We start from the raw sequence: 20,366 nt of genomic DNA, 5'->3' as shown, positions 1-20,366 counted from the left end.
TTGTTTCTCAGTTTTGATGAAACTTGCACAGCTGTAATGAGAAATTTACTACAGACCTGCCTGTCTTCTGCAGAAAAGGAGGAGAAGCTCCCATTGTCTCCGTGAAGCTGGCTGTATCATTTTGCCAGAGGAAAGTATTGCAGCGGATGGGTGTGTGCCGTAGATACAATCATTGACTGGAGCGGCTTTATGGTGTTTTTTTTTAAATAAGGCAGTTCTTCAGTTCCTTTGGAAATCATACAGAGGATTATCTGGATTTAAAATCAATATCTATAAGTCTGGGGCAATTTGCTTGGAACACCTAATTACTTTTCCCCTCCCACTAGATTTTCAGGCCAGCTGGTTACCTCAGGGCTTCAAATACCTTGGGATCCATCTTTCTCTCAGAATTGTTCTCAATTAACTTTGCATGCCTGCTTTAAGATCTTGGAGTTGGCAGTCCTAGGTGGCAAAATCTTCTACTAATTTGTGGGCATAGCCATTCTAATAATACAGCCAGTTTTGCTTTTAAACTGTTACGGAAAGGAACTGAGAAAGGTACTTTACAACTGTCTCCAGCGGGGAAAAAACACTTAAGAAAACCCAAACACCCAAAACCCCTGGATCAGTTTGTTAAGACTCTGATATCCAAAAGTAGTGTAGGTATTCATCTAAACAGCTATGAGAAGTTCTGCAAATACTATATTTTGACAACATTGGCTCTGCTCTGATGGAAATTAAACAATTGGCAGAGTCGAATTTGATCACATAGTCTTGATTTCTTCTAAAGGTATTAATCTTATCATAATCCAGGATAACCAACAGTAGAAAGTCATCAGCAAGATTGCAGCACCTTGTCTGCCTACCCTTTCTGTCACGTACATCAGCTCCCTGGGGTGAGCTCTGCCAGAATTCAAGACACTTCCCCATGGGATACACCTGGAAGCCTAACCATTGTTCAAAGTAAAGCACTAGGAAAACCACAGGGATACCCTTTGCTGCTAAGGAAAGGGACTAGATATTATGTAACCCAGCCACATCTATATCTGGCAAAAATTGCACAAGTGCAGGAATTATGAAGATCTGAAAAATTCTGAAAAGAAAGTAACTTTGCAGCAATTGCTCTCTGTTTTCTCCAATAGATGAAGTAAGGGGCATCAATTTGTGCCTGAGAAGTTCATATAATCATAGAATTATCGAGGTTGGAAAAGATCTTCAAGATCATCAAGTCCAACCATCATCCCTATACCACCAGATCACTAAACCATTTCCTGAAGCAGCTCGTCTACACATTTTTTAAACAGCCCCAGGGACGACGACTCCACCACCTCCCTGGGCAGCTGGTTCCAATGCCTCTTCACTCTTTCAGTGAAGAAATTTTTCCTAATATCAAATATGAACCTCCCCTGGCGCAAGTTGAGACCTTTTCCTCCTATCCTGTAGCTAGTCATGAGGGACAAGAGGCCAAGCCCTGCCTCACTACAACCTCCCTTCAGGTAGCTGTAGAGAGTGATAAGGTCCCCTCTCAGCCTTCTCTTTTCCAGGCGGAACAACCTCGGTTCCCTCAGCCTCTCCTCATATGACCTGCTCTCCAGACCCCTAATCAGCCTCTGCACCTTCTCCAGCACCTCAATGTCCTTCCTATACTGTGGGCACCCAAAACTGCACACAGGACTCAAGGTGCAGTCTCACCAGGACTGAGTACAGGGGTAAGATCACCTCCCTGGCCCTGCTGGTCTCACTGTTCCTGATACAGGCCAGGATGCCGTTGGCCTTCTTGGCCACCTGGAACTGCTGTTCAAAAAAAAATGGGTAGTTTGCTAAATGTGTATTTTGCTGTCACAGACAGTGTGAAAGCATCTATGGGTTCCCAATGGCTGCAGAAGAAAAAGGTTTGTGCAAGGCTTTGAAGCACGACAATACCAGTTCTTGCTCAAGAAGATCTCAAGCTTCAGTCAGCCGTTTTCTGGAAGTCTGTACTGGGGAGGAAGCATCATTACATACGATCTGATTTTCATTATCTTGCCCGGATAGCTGATATCATTCACTGCCAGAGACAGGATATATAACTAGATGGTCTGAACTAGTCCAGACATTCTTAGATATTTTATGTGCAATATTGTAACTGACTGTGAACTGAAATATGATCCCTGAAATCTGCTCTCTTTTGCTTCTAAACTCAAGGGTTTGAATGAGTCTTATCATTATAGGATGAGACTTCAGGAGCTCCAGGATGCCCAATTAAGTTTCTATGAGCCTACGGGAGACCTAGTGAACAATTCCACCAGGGTTTCTCCACACATTGTGGGCGTGGGACTTGGGGGTGGGCAGGAGAGGAGAATGGCTAGAGTTTAAGGGCAGGAAGAATCAGACCAGCGCATACACTGCTGCACAGATAAACTTTTGTTAAATACAGTGATTCACAAACCAAGGAGCTGTTTTTTAGGTAGCAAAAGTTTCACTATTCATAATTTCCAGTGTTTAATCACAATTACTGTTAAAAGATCATGCCATAATGTTTTTGCCTTCAACTTCCAGCCAGATTTTGTGTAAGACTGTTGAGTCTGATAGGAGTTGCTGTATTTTTCCTACAGATGTTATTATATTTTGTAATCGATCTATCTCTCAGTCTTGTTTTTAAAAAACTCTCCTTGCTCTTTGCTTCTTAATGAACTTGTTTATGCAGTCTTTAAACATTTCTGTGGCTTTAATGTGGGGATGTTTGAAATTTCTATCATTTTTTCCAAACTGTGGGCTGCTGGATGGATAAGTCACCTGCTTACAGCTTCATTCTAATGATAAAGCAGCATCCCTACCTTTACAGAGTAGGATGGGAATCTATAATGCAAATACTGTTTTGATTCTTTGTGAAATTTAAAGGGAGCTACTTGTTTGATACCAACACCTTCCTTGTTGCTGTGTCAAAGACAGCCCTCCAGACCAGCTTGGCATGTTTGGTAACACACCAGTAGTTTACAAATGTCAACTCAAAAACTACCCATAAAACAAATACCAAAAGCAGAATCCACCATGGTTTTGATATGCCTAAGAGCTAGCCACAGAAAAGTTGCAGTGGAGACAAAATTAGGCGCTGACTTTAGTATTTTGTGCATTTTTTAGGACCCTAGTAGCATCTTAGTGGGGTGAAAGAAGGGCCTAAATTTAATGGAAAATTGTGAGCACTTCTGAAGATTTCTGGAGAGTTATCTTGCTAAAGTGTACACATTAGCTGAACGGGGATCTCTCTCTTATAAACTTTACAAGCATTTATGTCACTCCATTGACATGACTGAAAGCCTTAGGAGAATTTTTTTAACAAACACACTCAGAATAAACGTACTAATTAGGTGCCTCATAATACCACTTGGTGTTACACATGACCCATCTATCAACATAAGCACAACACAATAACATTTTAATGTCTGAAGGCAGATGTGTTTACCTCAGCTCATAACTATTCTACACAGTTTAATTTATCAAGAAGGGTATACTAATGGGACTTGAAGAGGAACCACCCCAGTGTATTGGTGTCTGAGTGGAAGGACCTTAACAGTAAGCAAAATTTCCAACCAGGTTCATTGGAATCTGAGGAGGAAGGAGGGGAAGAGCCCTGCCCGTGGGAGTGGTGAATGTCCTTGCAAGTTAGCAGTAAAGCAAGAGTTGTTTCACAAGCTGTTGTTCAACATTTATTAAAGCAGCACCAGTGAAGGAGGCGAGGACTGAACTCTGAGGCTCCAAGTTAGATTTTCACTTCTCTTGCAATTATTGGTAGCTATTGACAGCGAGTCAAGCTGCAAGTTCAACGCCTTGGTGGTGCCTGTAGAGGCTGTGGATTTCTTAGGAAATAAATTGTTGGGTAAAGCCCAGTGGGAAACATGGACAATTCACATGCAGTCTAGTTTATTTTTACGCAACCAAGAATATTACTTAGGGAAAAAAGTAAAAAAAAAAAAAAAAAAAGAAAAATTTAAAAAAAAAGTCGTTCTACTACAGCAGCCTCACATTTTAACTGTCATTTTAGAGGATTATGCTGAATGCTGCAAGAAAGCTAAGCAGTGAAAAAGCTAGCTGTCTCTTCCTACAGGAGGAGGAAAAGATGATTCTGGCAAATGGGGCATGCTGGGAATATGGAAGTTGTCAAGCAAGCCTTGTTTTGAGGTTACCAACTTTTACCCACAGCTTCAGTCCTCTGCAGCTCTATCCCCCTTTCAGTGTTCTGGCCAATTCCTAATTGCACACTGGGATAGAACATGCACTTTTGACTCCAGAGTCTAATTTAATGAAAAGGTTTGCCATCTTTATGGCTAGAGAATGTCAGAGGTGTTCTTTGCATAGACACTGTTTTTTTTCAACTGGTTTACTAACATCATTTTGCTATTCGTACCTAGGGAATTTAGGAAAAACACAGTTCCTGACACAGTTACCGCCAAGGCCTAATGTTCATAAATGCCAGGTTGTCAGTCTCATCAGGTCTAAGCAACCGAAATAGAAGGTGCTTTTTAATGCTACCCCAGAGTCAATTAAAATACAGTAATGCTGACATCTGCAGAATACAGAATGATCAAAGTAAAGAATGCCCATACAGCTTCTGACATAAAAACAGTGTGTTTGGCGGCAGAGTGACACAGTGTAACAGGTCAGGTAATTATGAGAAAATCTATGATGTATCTGTTGCAATTGCTTAGCTTCTTTCCATTATCAGAGCCATCAAACAGAACAGCGCTCTCACTTCTCCTGATGGATCGTAAAGCTAGTGACACCCTCACTCTCCTGATACAGATGGCATCTCAGGAGCAGCTGAATTAATTTGACAGTAAATAGGTGATAGCAATTGCTGTCTTCTCTTTTTGTATTATTTTTATTATTTTTTTTAATTGCACCAGGACAGCTTTTAGCACTTCTGGGAATAGCTCAGAAAGTCTATGCAATGATTAGCAGTGTACCCTCCTCTGCCGTAAACCCCTTCCGATGCTGCTGCCATTTTATTTACATGATAATTGCTCAATGGCAACAAAATTTTATTCTCCCCCATCTCCCCACCCTAACTCTCAGTCTGAACTATGTGCATTAATTATGATGATTAAGGAATTCTCTCAATTTTTTTTGCCTTGATGTGTTTATTAAATTAATGAAGGAATCTGACACATGGGCTTGTATGCTTAGGGTACAGTTATGCTAAAGCCATGGGTATATTTTAGATGGCTGCATATTTTCTGCCTCAGTAACATTATAATTGGCTTAATGGATTTTCAGTTATGTGCATTCGCTTTCTCCCCTCTCCGAAGCAGACTAATTACAGCTTTTTACATTAAATTCTAATAGATTTCAATTTATCTCCTCTAAATTATCACAATAATTACAGTAATAAATTAGGCATGTAGCTGTCATTAATCTAAACAATTTGAATTGGGTATCATAGCAGCCAGGCACAGACTATGTTTCCTAAATGTGTATTCAAATATATTCCTAACAGTATAATCATTCTGTGGGAGGGTCTCATTTCCCAACAACCCGTGAAACCTAGAATGCGGAATGAAAGGAGAGAGAAGAAGAGGTATGTGGGAGCATAGGAAAGGGATGAGAGAACGGAGTAAAAGTCAAAACAGGCCAAATTTGAGGGACCACTGCACGCAGTTAGCAACATCTGAAGAGTTGTCTTGGACAGGAACATACCTGAAGCATCCTGGCAGACGTCAGACTCCACCACTAAGCCATGACTGGGTTTTTTCCCTCTTCTATAAAAATGTGTTTCCAATGCTTCTTTACTCAAGAAAACCTACTTGAAATTGCAGCTGGCTGAAACATGGAATTTTACCTTTCGTAGTAAAGTTTGGCAGGAACAATCTTGGTTTGAGAACGGTTTGGAAGGAGAAACTCATTTAGCACAATTTCCAATTTTTCAGAACATATCACAAAATGGAAAATCTGAAAGTTTCATGGAGGAAACTCATGTGACCATTGCTTTTCAAACTAAGAACATTCCTTTAATTTACCCTCCCCTCTGCTGAGAGCTATTGAGAGAAGTACTGACTTGACTCTAGTCAGCTTCACTACTGCTCTTCTAGCAGAAGGCTGCGAGGCACTGACATCCTCATGCCACTTTCCTTGACAATTGCCAGGCTTGAAGGCTTTAGGTTTGGGACAATTCCCTTCACATCCCTCGGTTTCCTCCCTTCTTCCCTAGGCATCTGGGCTTCCAAAACACCTATCTCCCTGAGTGCCTGAAACCCCAGGGGCAGCCTGACACTTCAGGCTGCAGCATCGTCACAACCAAGCCTGCCTCAATTGCAGTTCAGGCAGGACTGTGACAGACTAAGGCCAGTGGACAAATCATGCCTCGTCTGTGACGTGTGTTTGCTTCCAGACTCTTATAGGTACAGCAGTGCCTGCTCTAGAGGCTAAAGCTAGTTTGGCTATGCCTGTGCTCATGCCCAGCCATGCTGATGTGCCACAAATCAGGTCCACTGTGCCACCGGGTGGCATGGGCAGTAGCATACAATACTGGGGTACTTTTATCATGCAAAGGGGAGAAAGATTTAGATCTGTGTTGTAGCCAGCACGGCTTCATTATCCCAGCATGTAAAAACAGGGACAAGAAGTTATGAAACACTTGCATGCAAATTTGTATGCACTGAATAGTTCTCCACTTCTAATTATCATAATATTAACCTATGAAGGTCCTTGTATGGTATGCACCTGTGAAGCTTTTGGTTGTTTCTGTTATGAAAGTGCAATGGAACTTGTGCAAACATTGAAAGGATTGGAAAAGGGAACTTTGTAAAAAAGTCCAAACTCTCAAATTCCTGTTTTACTGTTAAATAAAGTAGACTCAGAACACTGATATCACATACACACATGCACGCACATATATATGTATATTGCATAATGTTTAAAGCTTTTCTGAGCACGAAAAAGGGAATACCTAATGTGCAGTTTCAATTGAGTTTCCATATATGAAGACACTTACTACATTTCTGTTATATGTCCTCTAGATGAAAAAAGTCACTTACATTTTTCCTAGTGACTAAATCATTTTGCAAATGCAGGCTGTTCTGTGAATTTGGAGAGGTTTAAATTGGTAACACTTAAAATAATAGCATGTTGATTTGTGCAGCTCTGCAATGGAATTCCTCTGGAAGGATGTATGACCTCTCCATTAATATGAAATGAGCTCCTTGTGATACCTTAATGAATATGCAGCGTCCCCTTAGTGACATGAGTAACATTTGAAACCTTTATGCATTTTCAATGGGCATTCACCTCAGCTATTCCTCAGAGCAGGTTCATTCATAGTCATATTTCCTGTTATCTGCTTACAAAGTTAAGATGTTCTTACTGTTTGAAATTTGTCACTTACTCCAGAAGAAGGAGGGAAAGAAAAAGCAAGCAATGGCTTTAACGGGCAATGTGCCAAGATAAATGGTCCCTGCTGTGCATGTTAGGTTTGATGCAAATGTTCTTTGTGTAGATACTACTTCCTGTACAGAATATTGCAGCCTTATGGCAACCTTAGTCTTTTGTCTTGATGATTGTATGAAATATTAATCCCTGAAACAGTAATGCTAAAGAAAGGCATTCTGCAGTGTATCCGGTAGCTACAGGTATGGGCAGGGATTCAGATGTCGGATCCTATTCCTGTCTGCACCATAGTCTCAATGGGTATGTCTTTCTATGTCTCAGCTCCTTCACTTGTCAAAGAGGAAACATTATCGTTAACTGAATCCTAGGGGTTTTTCTGCACCTTACCTATATAAGGTAGCGGTAGGATGAGGGGTAATGGTTTTAAACTAGAAAAGGGGAAATTTAGGTTGGATATTAGGAAGAAATTCTTCATTATGAGGGGGTAGATCACTGGAACAAGTTGCCCAGAGAGATAGTGGAGGCCCCATTCCTGGAGATGTTCAAGGTCAGGCTTGATGGGGCTCTGAGGAACCTGACCTAGTGAAGGTGTCCCTGCTTAGTGCAGGGTGGTTGGACTAGATGACCTTTAAAGGTCCCTTCCAACCTAATGCATTCTATGTTTCTATGATTCTGTAAGTTGGTAGAACACACTGCGACACCATATGGGACTTGGATGGTAAAGATTTCTGATCATACTGGCTAGAATTAATACTGGACACAATGCATCATGCTATTTTTTGGCTGACCAAAATACTACTTTGCCTTGAACATCTTGCCCTAAGAAGTACTTTCCAGTCTTCCATTCCTGAAAAGTTATCACAGTTATTGCTCAGGATAATTCAGTGTGTTTCTGTTTGAAGGCACATCCTTAATGATGTATTTTGGAGGCTATGAGAGGCTGACAGCCTGATGGTTCGTTTTCACCTTTTGAGAAATGACAAAGATCTATTGATAGTTAAAATTCAGAATGGACATTTTAGGGGTTATAAAAAAAATTAAAATTCTGCACACCATGCTTGGGGGTGGGAGGTGTACAAAAAGCCTTTTCTAGGCTATCCTCCCTGTTTCTATAAGCATGGAAACCAACACACCAGAACAGACATGTTCTATACCTACATATCATATACAAAGCCAGTTCTTTTCTGAAACGCCTTTTACACTTTAAATAATGTCTTGAGTATATTAGTTGAAGGGGATAACAAGCCATTTACCAGCCTTTTTTCCTTACATTACGGTCTCTGCTTCCTCAGAGGCCTATGGACATCTACAGTTGCTTCTTTTTTCTCTCTTTAAAAAAACCCCAAAACAAACGAACAAGCAAACGAGCCCTTAATTTATTGCTAGCAATTGGTGATATTTGTTGCTCCCCACAAAGCCTACAAAAGCCTGCTATAGGAAGTAGAATAAAAAAGGGAGAAGAGAAAAATAGGGTTAAGATATGTTTGGCTCTTTTCTCTTTTTCCAGCAGTCCAAAGCTTTCAACATCCATCCCTGCTTCTATGACTGGATTTCCACATTGTTTATAGCCAATGGACAGAGGGATGAAAGGCATAAGTAAAGGGAGAGGAAAGAATTGCATAATTAACTTTTTAAATTAATTCATGACCCAGTTAAAAGGACAAGGAAGGGGTTATTAATTAATTAAGGTGGGAAACCCTGTGGGCATATGAGATTTAGAGAGTTTTAACTTACCAGCCAGGTTAAAAGGCTTTTCTAAGGGTGTACTCAGAACTCAGTGAATCTGGAATACAGTTAATGCAAAAAGAAAAGGTGAAAATATATTGTAAAAGGTTTTTTCAGGGGGAATAAAAAGTCTAAAAAGACTGAAAATTAATTAGGGAGAATCCTGACAAATCTTTCATCCAAATTTGAGAAAGAGCCCAGCCCAATTCTCAGCTTTTTTTAAGCCTGCTTATCTCTACTGAGTACAGTGGATGCTTAATGAAAATGAAGTATAAAGATAGAGATTTGGTCATGAAAATGTTTTTAAAATCTTCTCAGGTCTTAAGAATTTCAGAACTGATGGATTAGTACCTATAGCAATAGTAGACACATTAACTAGTATTACTCAAAGTGAACTTTTTTGACTCTGTGGAGACATTATAGACTTTCTTTGCAGATGTGCAACTTCTCAATCAAAACACGTTTTAAATTGGGCATTGTGGGTTCCCCCTTTTCTCAGGCATCTGTGACTGCAAATGTCCATTTACAGTATTATGTCTTTATCTCCTTAAAGGCTCACATCACCCATGATGCTTCTGAAACTTATACAGGTACCTCAGCATAAAACTTAGAATCTTGGTGAGGTAAAGAAGTCCTTACATCTGTTTTGTCTTCCTATTATCCATATACATATATATATCTTGTTGACTTTAGGCTTTTTGGTCTTTAAAGTCAGGGATAACTGGCATAACCAACAACAAGTATATTAGTCCAAGAGCTGGTTTATGAATTTATGAAAAAGGATGTTCTTTCTCACTGATAGTATTTGAAGCTGATTTACTCTTTGCTTATTTAGCCATCTTACATTTCAATAATTTCATGATATATATCAAGAAGAATCGCTTTCAGCTGACTTTAAATGCCACCTGCTTTTGTTAGTGGATACTGGCTATGTGTCTCTGTCACATCAGTGTGTGGTAAAATCTCCATCATGGTTCAGATGTTGTCACAACAAGTAATTATGCAGAAAATCTTTGCTTTTTCCCAGTCACCACCTTGGAATATCAAAGGTTAAAAAAAACCAACCCAAAACTAAAAACCAAAAGAAATCAAAGTGATGTGAAAATGTTACTACAAACCATTTGAAAATTAGCAGGGAATAAAAATTATGATCAGTTGAGACAGTCCACTGCTAATGGAATTTGGGTCTTTTTTATACAGAAAAAATGTCATACTATCGATGCTGTATTACTGTTCCCTAGGCAAGTAGCAATCTATCTCCATTGCTTTATGATTCTCTTTTTCTTTATCATACTGCAGCATTTTGGTGTGAGAATTTTAAAATTAAATCTCCTTATTGTGCAGGCAGGATGTCCAGTTTTATTCTATCAAATGCCACAGAAACAAAGGGAACAATCCATTTTTCCTGATAGAAGCCAACAGTTCGTAAGAGGTTTGAGATGAGTGTAAGGATACAATTTGCCTAGAGAGTGCCTGAGGATCAAGACAACCTGACTTTCCACGGAATGAGTCTGTCAGCTGGCATCTTGCAGTAATTGCTTCCCATGGCAGGACCTCACCAGCCGAGGGAGGACTGCTCTCGTCAACCCAAGAATCAATTTCTACAGTAGCTGAATGATAATTGTTTGCTAAGGCTCGGGGAACTTGTTGCCAAGCCTGAAAAAGGGGCTGAAACTATGATTGGCACTCATTAACCCGGGATTTGGATTTGATCGTTTGCCTTAGTAGAAGAATGTGTGGGGGTAAAGGAGGGAGAGGACTGCAAAATGTTCCTTTGTTTGGAAGAAACAAATGAGATCAACTGCAGAACCGGTATCTGAATGTCAAGCCTGAAACCATATCCGTCTTCACTCAAAGGGAGAAACTGCATGCACTGTGAGGCAATCTGGATGCTTTCCTTCAAGTAGAAACGGCTCTTTGGATTTTTATTTTTTTTTCCTGATAGATAACCTCTGTTTGTGTGTTTTGTTCAGTATGATAAGTATATCCCGATGATTGATGTCCTGAAGTTAGATCGCTGAGTTACACAGCAGAGAGGGTAGGAAAAGACGTTCTAGAGGTCCAGAAGACTAACTTCTGACTTCCATAGTCAAGCTTGTCCTTTTGCAAGAGAGAATCACCACTGCCTAACCCTCTCCTGCAGATATTTGTGCCTGGCTGAAGCTGTGCCCAGCAATGATAGCTGGGCAGCCATGTGTAGCGTGTTCTGATCCTCACTAAAGTATGCCTAATGCATTCTTTTGTGATTACCAAAGACTCCATCACACAGCATTTTAGCAGGTAGGCAACACCTGGAAGTGTGATTTAGAGCATCGGTCTCTGATACTGCTTTTACAGTTGTCTTTCCTAGTGGCTGTTGATTATTTATGTCACCTTCAAAGTATATTGACTGACATATAAACATTTTTATGTCTGCATTCAACTAGTGCATTCACATAAGCCTGCCGGTGCTGGTTCAGGACGAAGTACAGAGCAGTGACTAAATGGATAATCTGGTGTTTAGAAGATTGAATACTTCAGAGTCATGCTCCACCAGGGAGCCCCTATATCATCTTTGGTACCTATCAATGTTTTCAGAAATTCCAGACCACCTCAACCGTGTCTTTTACTCTTCTACTTTTATGTGCATTACCAGAAAAAAATAGTCTGTGATTCACAACTCTGGTCTCACCAAGGATGTCCCTTTCAAATCCTTGTATGTTATGATTTCATGAATGGCAAAACTGTGGCTCTTTCAGCCTGAAAGTGGCCCAAGGGTGGCTCTAACAAATTTTGGCATCTCAACAGGAAGCTTTGTAGTAGGCATTTCAGCATCTCATGTGTATATAAAGCAATGAGGACATTAAAAAGAATATTGTGTAAAATAAGAACCGTACAGTTTGTTTATTATGAAGATAATACAAAAAAGACAAGGGTATTTAGCGGTTAAGTGTGAGAATAAAACCCAGCAAACCAGCAATAGTAAGTTTCTCCTAGGCAACTTAGCACTCATCCCAAGTTGCCTCATGCAGTGTGTCCCCTGAGGCTCAGCAAAAAGCGATGGTGTGAGGATCCTGTAGAGACAGGAAGGATGTTCTCTCACATGTAACCTCACAGCACTGGAAATACAGCAGATATGTAACTGTTCTGTGAAGGCTTGGTTGGCAGCTCTTATCATGCCTGATTTGTGCACATCAAAGCTTGCTTACCAATCTTAATGGAAAGAACAAAAAATATTCAGATCTGGTGGACTGTTTCAACATCAACTGGAAAGTATCTGTACTCAGCTGTGGTCTTATTTCCCACCCACAAGTCACATGGAGGTCTTTCATTTTTGTCCTGTTCTTAGGTAGCTTGGAGTACTTTTTAACAACTTTCCATTTCCAGGTAGTTTCAGCTCTACACTTTATCAAGTTGTTGTTAACAGTACATTCTGAATGTGAACCGGGTTATTTAATTTACATTGCATGGTGCAGATAGTGTCACATCACTTGTAGCTCCTTGGCAGATCAGTCATGCCCTCCCTGACAGCAGTACCAGGGTATTTGGATGCTAATTAGGCAGTTTGATTAACTAATGGCTAGACATGCTAGTTTGGAGACAAGCATCCTACAGTGAACTGACCTGAGGAAACCTCCATGTTCAAAATAACTCCTCTGTTCTATGTCCTTCTGATTTGGGCAGGTTCATGTAAAATGCTGAATGACTTGGGAGGAAATGAAAAGGTTCAGTGGCTTAGTAGATCAGAACTTCTCAGATGCTGGAGACTGATTCTTTAGCTCATGCGACAATTATATCTCAATTTGATCACAGAGGAATACATTTTTTCTTTTCTAAGAGTGTGGACATTACATGCTATACCTTCAGTGCAGGTCTACCAGCAAATCAATGTGAACAGATGTCAAGTTACAGAATCCCAGCTTGGCGATGGGTTTGCATTCAGATTCAACTGGGGGAAAGCAGCTTTGTAAAAATGCCAACTTTTCTAAGATTCACAGCCAAGAAAGTTATATTAAATGAATCTTGCACATGTAAAAAGCCACGGTCCTTTATTAAACCAGTCCCAAAAAAGACAATGTCCTTTAACTAGAAGGATGTATTATCTATGTAATACAATTTTCAATCTAAATCTGGAGACTTCTATGAGCAATATATGTACAGCCAATGGAAAGAGTGATTTTACAACTGACATACTTTCTTATGTATTTTCCAACAGGTTCTGAGCTACTCCTTAGTTACCAGATATGGTACTTCACAAGGGTTTTGGAATTATGAATGACTAATGTTCTTTGTACTGCAAGAAACACTACACCGCTGAGTTCTTCTGATCAGGCATCCAATGGTTTGTACAAAACAACTAGGGTGACACGCCTCTTTGATGTGTCAGACAGATTTAATCTGTAGTCCCGATATTTTCACAGAATAAGGCTCTTAACTGCATATCGTTAATTGAACTGTGTGCCTCTAGCTGTTCTGGAGGGGTGCTGCCTAGCCAGAGACACAAAAGGCTAAAAAGAGTGACACCAGTTTGAAGTCCAGGTAATTTGTCTCAAACTGTGGGTTTAAGGTGCAGTAAAAGACAGAGAAGAAGCTATGTTCCCTGAAGTTATATCAGTGTTGCCATCGAAGTATTTTGTGACAATGCTCCATTTTGATGCTGGTTTGGAAGAGAAAATGGCCTCTCACCCGCACTCCTAACATTGCTGGGGTTACCTCTACACTCCCACTGGGTAGGCCCACCATTCAGAAAGAAGCTTTGTTTTGGGGACTATGCTTATGCAAACAAATGTAGAAGTCCACTTCTGTGTTTCTGATGCTCCTCCCTTTTAGTCTGCTAGTGGAAAGCAATGTGGCACTGGTTATCTCTGATGTGTATTTTACAGTCAATAAGCATTTGCATTCCATACCTTTATATTCCACATTCCTGTAGAATTACAGGAACGGTAAGCATTAGGCTTGTACTTGTGCTTTCAAATAACTTACACAGAGGTTGAATTATGTAACTATGATGAGGATAAATCCCTGCACACTACCTTGAAAATACGAGGTTTAAAGTGAACATTATAGTATCAAAGTATTGCACTGCCAAGAGTCTTTGAAGGTTAAATTGATGAAATATGATGAAATTAACAGAGTGAAACCTTATATCCAAAGATGTTTTCTTTGTTCTTGAATAGAACATCTTACATCAAGGTCTCTATTTGAATGCCCTTACAGCACATCAAAATAATAGTGTCAGGAAAAAGCCCCATCAGGTTCTATATTTTGTGGTTAACGAGTTCTGCTGTGTTTCATTTCAGAAAGGCAGTTCAAGAAATGCTTCTTAGTTTATGTTTTCCTTGGGAGAAATCCTAAATCTAAACTGGTATTAATTTTCTTCCAGTGTCTAAATCACCCTGTATACAGAGGCCTCCACTTATATAATTGGAAATCATTGCAATTATTGTGTATCTTTCAATATCTCTATTCATCCTTCCGCTACACCCATAACCCATGACATCCTATCTGTGCTAATGTCTGTCACCACTCTCTCCCGGAATGAGACGTGTTGGAATGTGTATGATAATCTCTAATTCATAAGGGCTGCCTAAAAAAAGGATATAAAGTCAGCTCAGATGTGGCTGACAGCTAAAGGGGTATTCTCCATCACTTCAGGTGTTACAGGTGTCTTCTGGAGAAGAATCTCCTATGGCCATGGTTGAAGCATGGACAAGATTTAATCTGGCATAAATTGGCACTGTTTCATTGAGAGGGAGGTGATTCCACGGTGCAGCCCCAGTAAGCAATTAAAACCAGCATCAAATTCTAGGTGTGAACACTGCTGACATTTATGCCTTTTCTCTGAACGACTAGCCCAGTCACATTTACCTCAACAATAACAGCATCACCTCTGCAGTCCCATTCTCTAAAGGCAAATAATATAGACTTAGAATTACATTGATTTAGAATATAGATCGATAGTCCATGAGGTTTTTTGTTTCTGTGAGAACCTATGAAGTTCTCTAGATTTTGTGTGGGCACATTTGTTAGTCTCCCCTCCATGTGGTGGATTCTGAGTCAGCAGGCCTGAAGCAGTCCCCTGCCAAAAAACACTTAGCTGCATGAATGCAGTGCTGAACCTGACCTTATAAGCCCAGCTGGCCTGTGGGCTCCTTGGAGGATATTTTTATCCTAACACTGATATTTGTTTTCTTTCAGCATATAAAACACTCCATGTACAGTCTTCCTCTTACACTGACGTTCATTCTATCATTATAATGTGTACTGTTATTGGCTTGGCCCCTTACACTGTCCTTACACAGTGTTACAGTTTTTGGGTTGACGATGGCTCATCTCCTTTTGGCCTGCCGCACAAGGATATGAACACATGTCTCTCCATGGACATCTGTGCAGCTCATACCTAAGGAAAACTGGGCCAGTAGAATTAGCAATTTTAGTTAACTTTTTATTCTGATTGCCCTCTTCTCTGATGTCTGCCCTTGTGGTTGTGAACTACCAGGTAGCAACCCAACCCACACCATCTTTGATGATGATGTCACAAGCCTGTTTATCTCTCCATGGTGACTAGTTCTCTTTTTGCAAAAAGCCCGAAGACACTGTTCTCACATCATTTACCACGAGTAAAACTCATTCCTCTTTACTATGTGATACAGCTTCTTACCTCTTCTACAATTCAGCAAGTAAAGCTCTGGAACTGGGCCACAGGGGCATCTCTATTGCAGAGGTGGTGGTAGTGAGACCTGATTGACACAGGTAGTTGGGGAGTTACCTGTCCTGCTGAGCCCACTGCCCATTGCCAAGGCCACAGCACCAGCAATGCCAACGGAGCGTGGGGGCTCCGCCACACTAGCACATCACTCCCAAAGGATGCAAAACCTGGCATCTGCCCTCTGTGTGCTCCCTATGGCCCATGAACAGGAAAATAAATGCCTCACTTGATTTTTTTGTTAGAAACACCAATGAGCCAAACTCTTCGAATATACACTATGTGGGTAGGATTTAAACGTTTGGGAAAGGTTGTATTCCAGCGCACATCACTGGAAGGCTGCCAGAGGCAGCCTGGAGCCAGAGAGGAGAAAAGTGTTTATTGTGGTCAGCGTGGTAATATCGAGGGCAGCAAGGACAGACCAGAAGGAGACTGAAGCCAGAACAGCTGAATGCGGAAAGTACACAGAAATTATAATGTAGTAATGAGCCTCCAAGAAGGCAGGCGTGAGAAGGAGATGCCTGATCTGTGGAAGGGCTCAGGTAGCTAATTTGAGGAGCCTGGTGCAGGCAGAACAGCCACTGTGGCAGGAGCAGTGATTTGTTGCCGACCTTCGTACTAGCAACAAAGGTGGGGGCAAAGAGCCCTATCCTTACCCCTCGGAGCTGCTTGAAAACTCCGACCTCAGCGTCTTCCTGGCTCTGACTGAACCTGCATCTGACAGCAGGCAGAAATGCTCTTCCGTGCTTTCCCTGCAAAAGGGTTTTTTCCTTGTAGTTCCCTTCTTTTCTTTCTTTTTCTTTTTTTTTTTTTTTTTTTTTTTTTTTTTTGGTGTCTTATTTTCCCCCTTGTAATGGAGGGAAAAAAGGTTAGATTAGAAAACTTCAATTAAGCCTTTAAAAAGACCATCTGCTGAATGCTGACTGGGGTTTCATGTAAACAAAATGCCTGTGCTGGTTACAAACAAACGATCTTATCTATTGTATTGTGTTACAAATTAAAATTAGATTAAGCCACCTACATGGTACCGCCACTGAATCTTAAATTTCTTATGGAAACTGAATGTTTGCTGCAAGTATTCATTCGGCCTGATGAGAGCCTCATTATTTTTGTACCAGCAGTACACACTGGGTATAGCATAATCAAAGCCTGGGGGTACGTATTAATTATCCTTTTGAATAGTGATGAAATTTTAAAAAGATCTCCTTTAGGCTCACATCATCAGCAGATGAAACAAAGCTTTGCACAGCTTGTGAGCAGTGGCTCACATGTGTTTTTACATCTGTTCAGGATATTTCAATTTGAAGCGCAACAAGCCAAGTCTGGGATTAAAGACCCAGAGAAAGAGGGGGGGAAAATCTGCAACAATAACCAGACCCCACCCCTTCCTGTCTGCAGCGGAGTGGGAGAGTGCCTTCTCGGTAATAAAAACTGGCTCCATTTTGCTTTTCCTTTCTATGAGGTGGTGGTCATAGCATTTAGAAGAGGGGTGTGATGCTCTAAGCCGATGCACTGCCAGTGGGTGCCAGGACCAGTCACCTGGTCACCTGTTCTTGCTGCCCACTGCGGCATCAAGTGAGCTTCTACTATAGGCTGTTGTCAGTAGTAGGGGTTCTTGTGAGTTTTGTGGTGTTTACCTCTCTAGTATGGGTTACGGTCAGGTTAAAGGAAGGAAATGTTTGTGCTCCCCTGGATGCACTTGGGTCTGTGTCTGCCAGCTCATGAAAAAATGGGGAAACAGGAACGTCCTTTTCAAGAGGGTTATGTTGTCCTCCCTGAGTGGGATTGGGCACACGCTGTAATTGCTTTGCTGGAATGTAAAAGGATCAGTTTGAAAGACTTTTTAGAGCAATGTCGAAAACTGCAAGCCACAAATTGCCCAGGTTAAGTCCGACTGCTGTGATGAGTGAAAGCAAAAGTGGTCAGTCAGAATGGAGACATATTAGCTTTCAGTGGGAAAGGATTGCTGTGGTTCGGTGCTCAATCAAAGGCCTGGATTCTCAGGCAGCCACAAAGCTAGAACCCCTCTGAAGTCTGTGTAAGCTTTGACTTGATAGACACTCAAAGATCAAGCTGATCATGTTTACAAGTCTGTACACATATTGCTATTTGGTGGGTCTTCATTTCTTTTTTCTTTTTTTTTTCTCCACTGCATCTCTTGAGAGAGAGGCAGTAGCCAGTCAGTCAAATTAAAATAAGAGAGGCAGGGGTGGGGTATGAAAGGAAACAATGCTGTTGGCCAGACCTGACCTTAGATCAGGTTGTTTCTAAAAGTTTATTAATTAGTGGAGCAGGCCAAATTTGGCACTCATGTATACTGCTTTCTAAAGACGCATCACAATAGCAGCCTAGAATGTCAACCAGAGCTTGATTTTATCAATGGGCTTGCATGAAAGCAGTATAAATCTGCTAGGAAATAATCAGTGTTTACAGGTTGGAATACATCCTTCAGTTCTTACAATAGATTTGAAATATTTTAGCTCATTGTTTTAAAAGTACATAGAGACACAAACAAAGGGAAGCACCATAGAATCTATTGAATAGTCTTACTTTCTTGATCAAGGTGTTTTTTTAAGCCAAACAATCTTGTCAAAGGATATGATTTACTTAGCAGATTGAGGATATAAGAGTCATAGGAATGGAATCACTGAATCTCACTCTATGGGCCATTTTGACGTACCATAAGCATCTCCCTCTTGGTGTATGTTATAAATCAAGCAGGACTTGGGGAGGGATCCCAGACCCACCAACACCTCTGTTCCCTATGGGTCAGCTGTGTAGGTGCCAGGGGAACACCCACTTAAACAGGGCAAGAGCACGGTTTTGTCCACAAGTCACTGGTGAATGACGTGAGCCCTTTTCCACTGGCAAAATTGACTGCGACAAAGCGAGCTCTGAGTAAGGGCTGGTGGGAGAAGGGCCTAGACTCTACTTCTCAGGCAACAAATGAATGCTGTCATTATTAAAAATTAATTATGCTAATGACTTGAAGACTACACTTTGAGTTGTGTAGTTGTTGCAAACTAACAGCTGTTGAGGTTCTTTCTCTGTGCTCAAGCCTGCGTGGCCTGTCATTTACTATTCCTTACAGAGTCCAGAGCATGGATCATAACAATATAAATATGGATATATGCTTAAAAACATGATTAAAAATAGTTACTGCTCATGGACAGTAGCCAATTTGCCAACATGAATAAAAGCAATGCTATTTTTAAAAATGCAGCATGACACATAATGGACAAGCCTATAAAATTCAAATAATGAAACTTTTTCAGAGTTAGAAATGACTGAGTGTTAAAATCTGCTTTCCTATAAAATAAAAAGTGACCAAAAGTATTTTCTTCGTATTTATGAAGAAAAAAAAAAAAGAACTGCTTGCAGGCTGAGGCTTTGCATGCCAAGTTTCAGCCTAAAGCGAAATTTAACAGCTGAGTTATAAACCCCTAAAAATAGGGTTTTGTAATGGAAGTGCTGACACAACTTTACCTATCACAGTGAGAATGGCACAGCTATAATTAAAAGTACATAGTGTACTTTGTCTTTGACTAACATAAATAGCTGTCAGGATGGCCTCCAATACAGTTCTCCATATTATTTTCACTCCGACCCGATGGAAGCGATTCCTTATTCCTGCATGCTGAGACAAATTATCTAAAATTATAGGGTCCTTGGATTTCTCTACAAATAGCATCCAAACACACTCACAAGTTGATGTCAAGTGGCACTAAGAGCTCCAGCTGTTGTAAGGGAGAGGGACTTTGTCTTGATGCTGCTCTATGAAACCTAATTACTTGTTTTTCTGCTACACTTCATTATGGGGATGATCAGCATCTTTTCACTGAAGCATCAAGGTAATGCCCACCAACTAGACCAAGCCTTTGGCTTTGGGTGCCTTTAAATTGCTAGATAGTGCTGTGGCTTCTTGTTATTGTGGTTACTCTTGTTTTTAATGATACTTCATTGAATGGGTGATATGTAATTAAACTTTTCCAACAAGGCTGCTTCTTTCTGACTTTTCCCAACTCTTCTTTTACATTTCTAGGAAAAAACAACTAAGCCATTTTTATATATTTAATGACACTCTTAGCTTTTGTCTGGTCGATCAACCTTGTTGGGTTGGTTTTGCCTCCCACCTCTTTTTCCTGTTTCTCTCTTCTTCCTGTGTATGCTTCTCTTCCCTTGCCTCCTTTTGCCCTCTCGTTCTCTCTGTAGGATTCCATTTTCCATCCCTCTCTCTCCCCCCATACTTTGCATCTGCCCTGCTTTTTCTAGCAGAGCTCCACTCTGCGGCTTTTGCACATCCAAATCAATGAAATCAGAGAGGGGTATTAAGTGCTATATTCCTAACTTCTGTCTCTGTTTTCCTAAAGCACATGAGTTTAAAGCTAGTTGTTGGGGAAAAAAATAATTGCAAGAGTCAAGCACCTTATTTTGCAAACACTTCCACACATGTGTAACTTCATGCGAGTTGCGTCTGTTATAGCTTCAGTCTGTGAGACTGGGACTGAGGTGCGGCTTTACAAAGTACTTATGATTCAACTGGTAGGTTTTGGGAGAGGGGTTGTTACAACGAGTCAAGGATTTTCTTGCCCTGGCGTAACAATTCCTTGTGTAACTT

Source organism: Gallinula chloropus, assembly GCF_964237585.1.
Source record: "Gallinula chloropus genome assembly, chromosome: 1".
Classification (NCBI taxonomy): Eukaryota; Metazoa; Chordata; class Aves; order Gruiformes; family Rallidae; genus Gallinula; species Gallinula chloropus.
The sequence above is the reverse complement of the archived record's forward strand: the minus strand, read 5'-3'. Positions refer to the sequence as shown.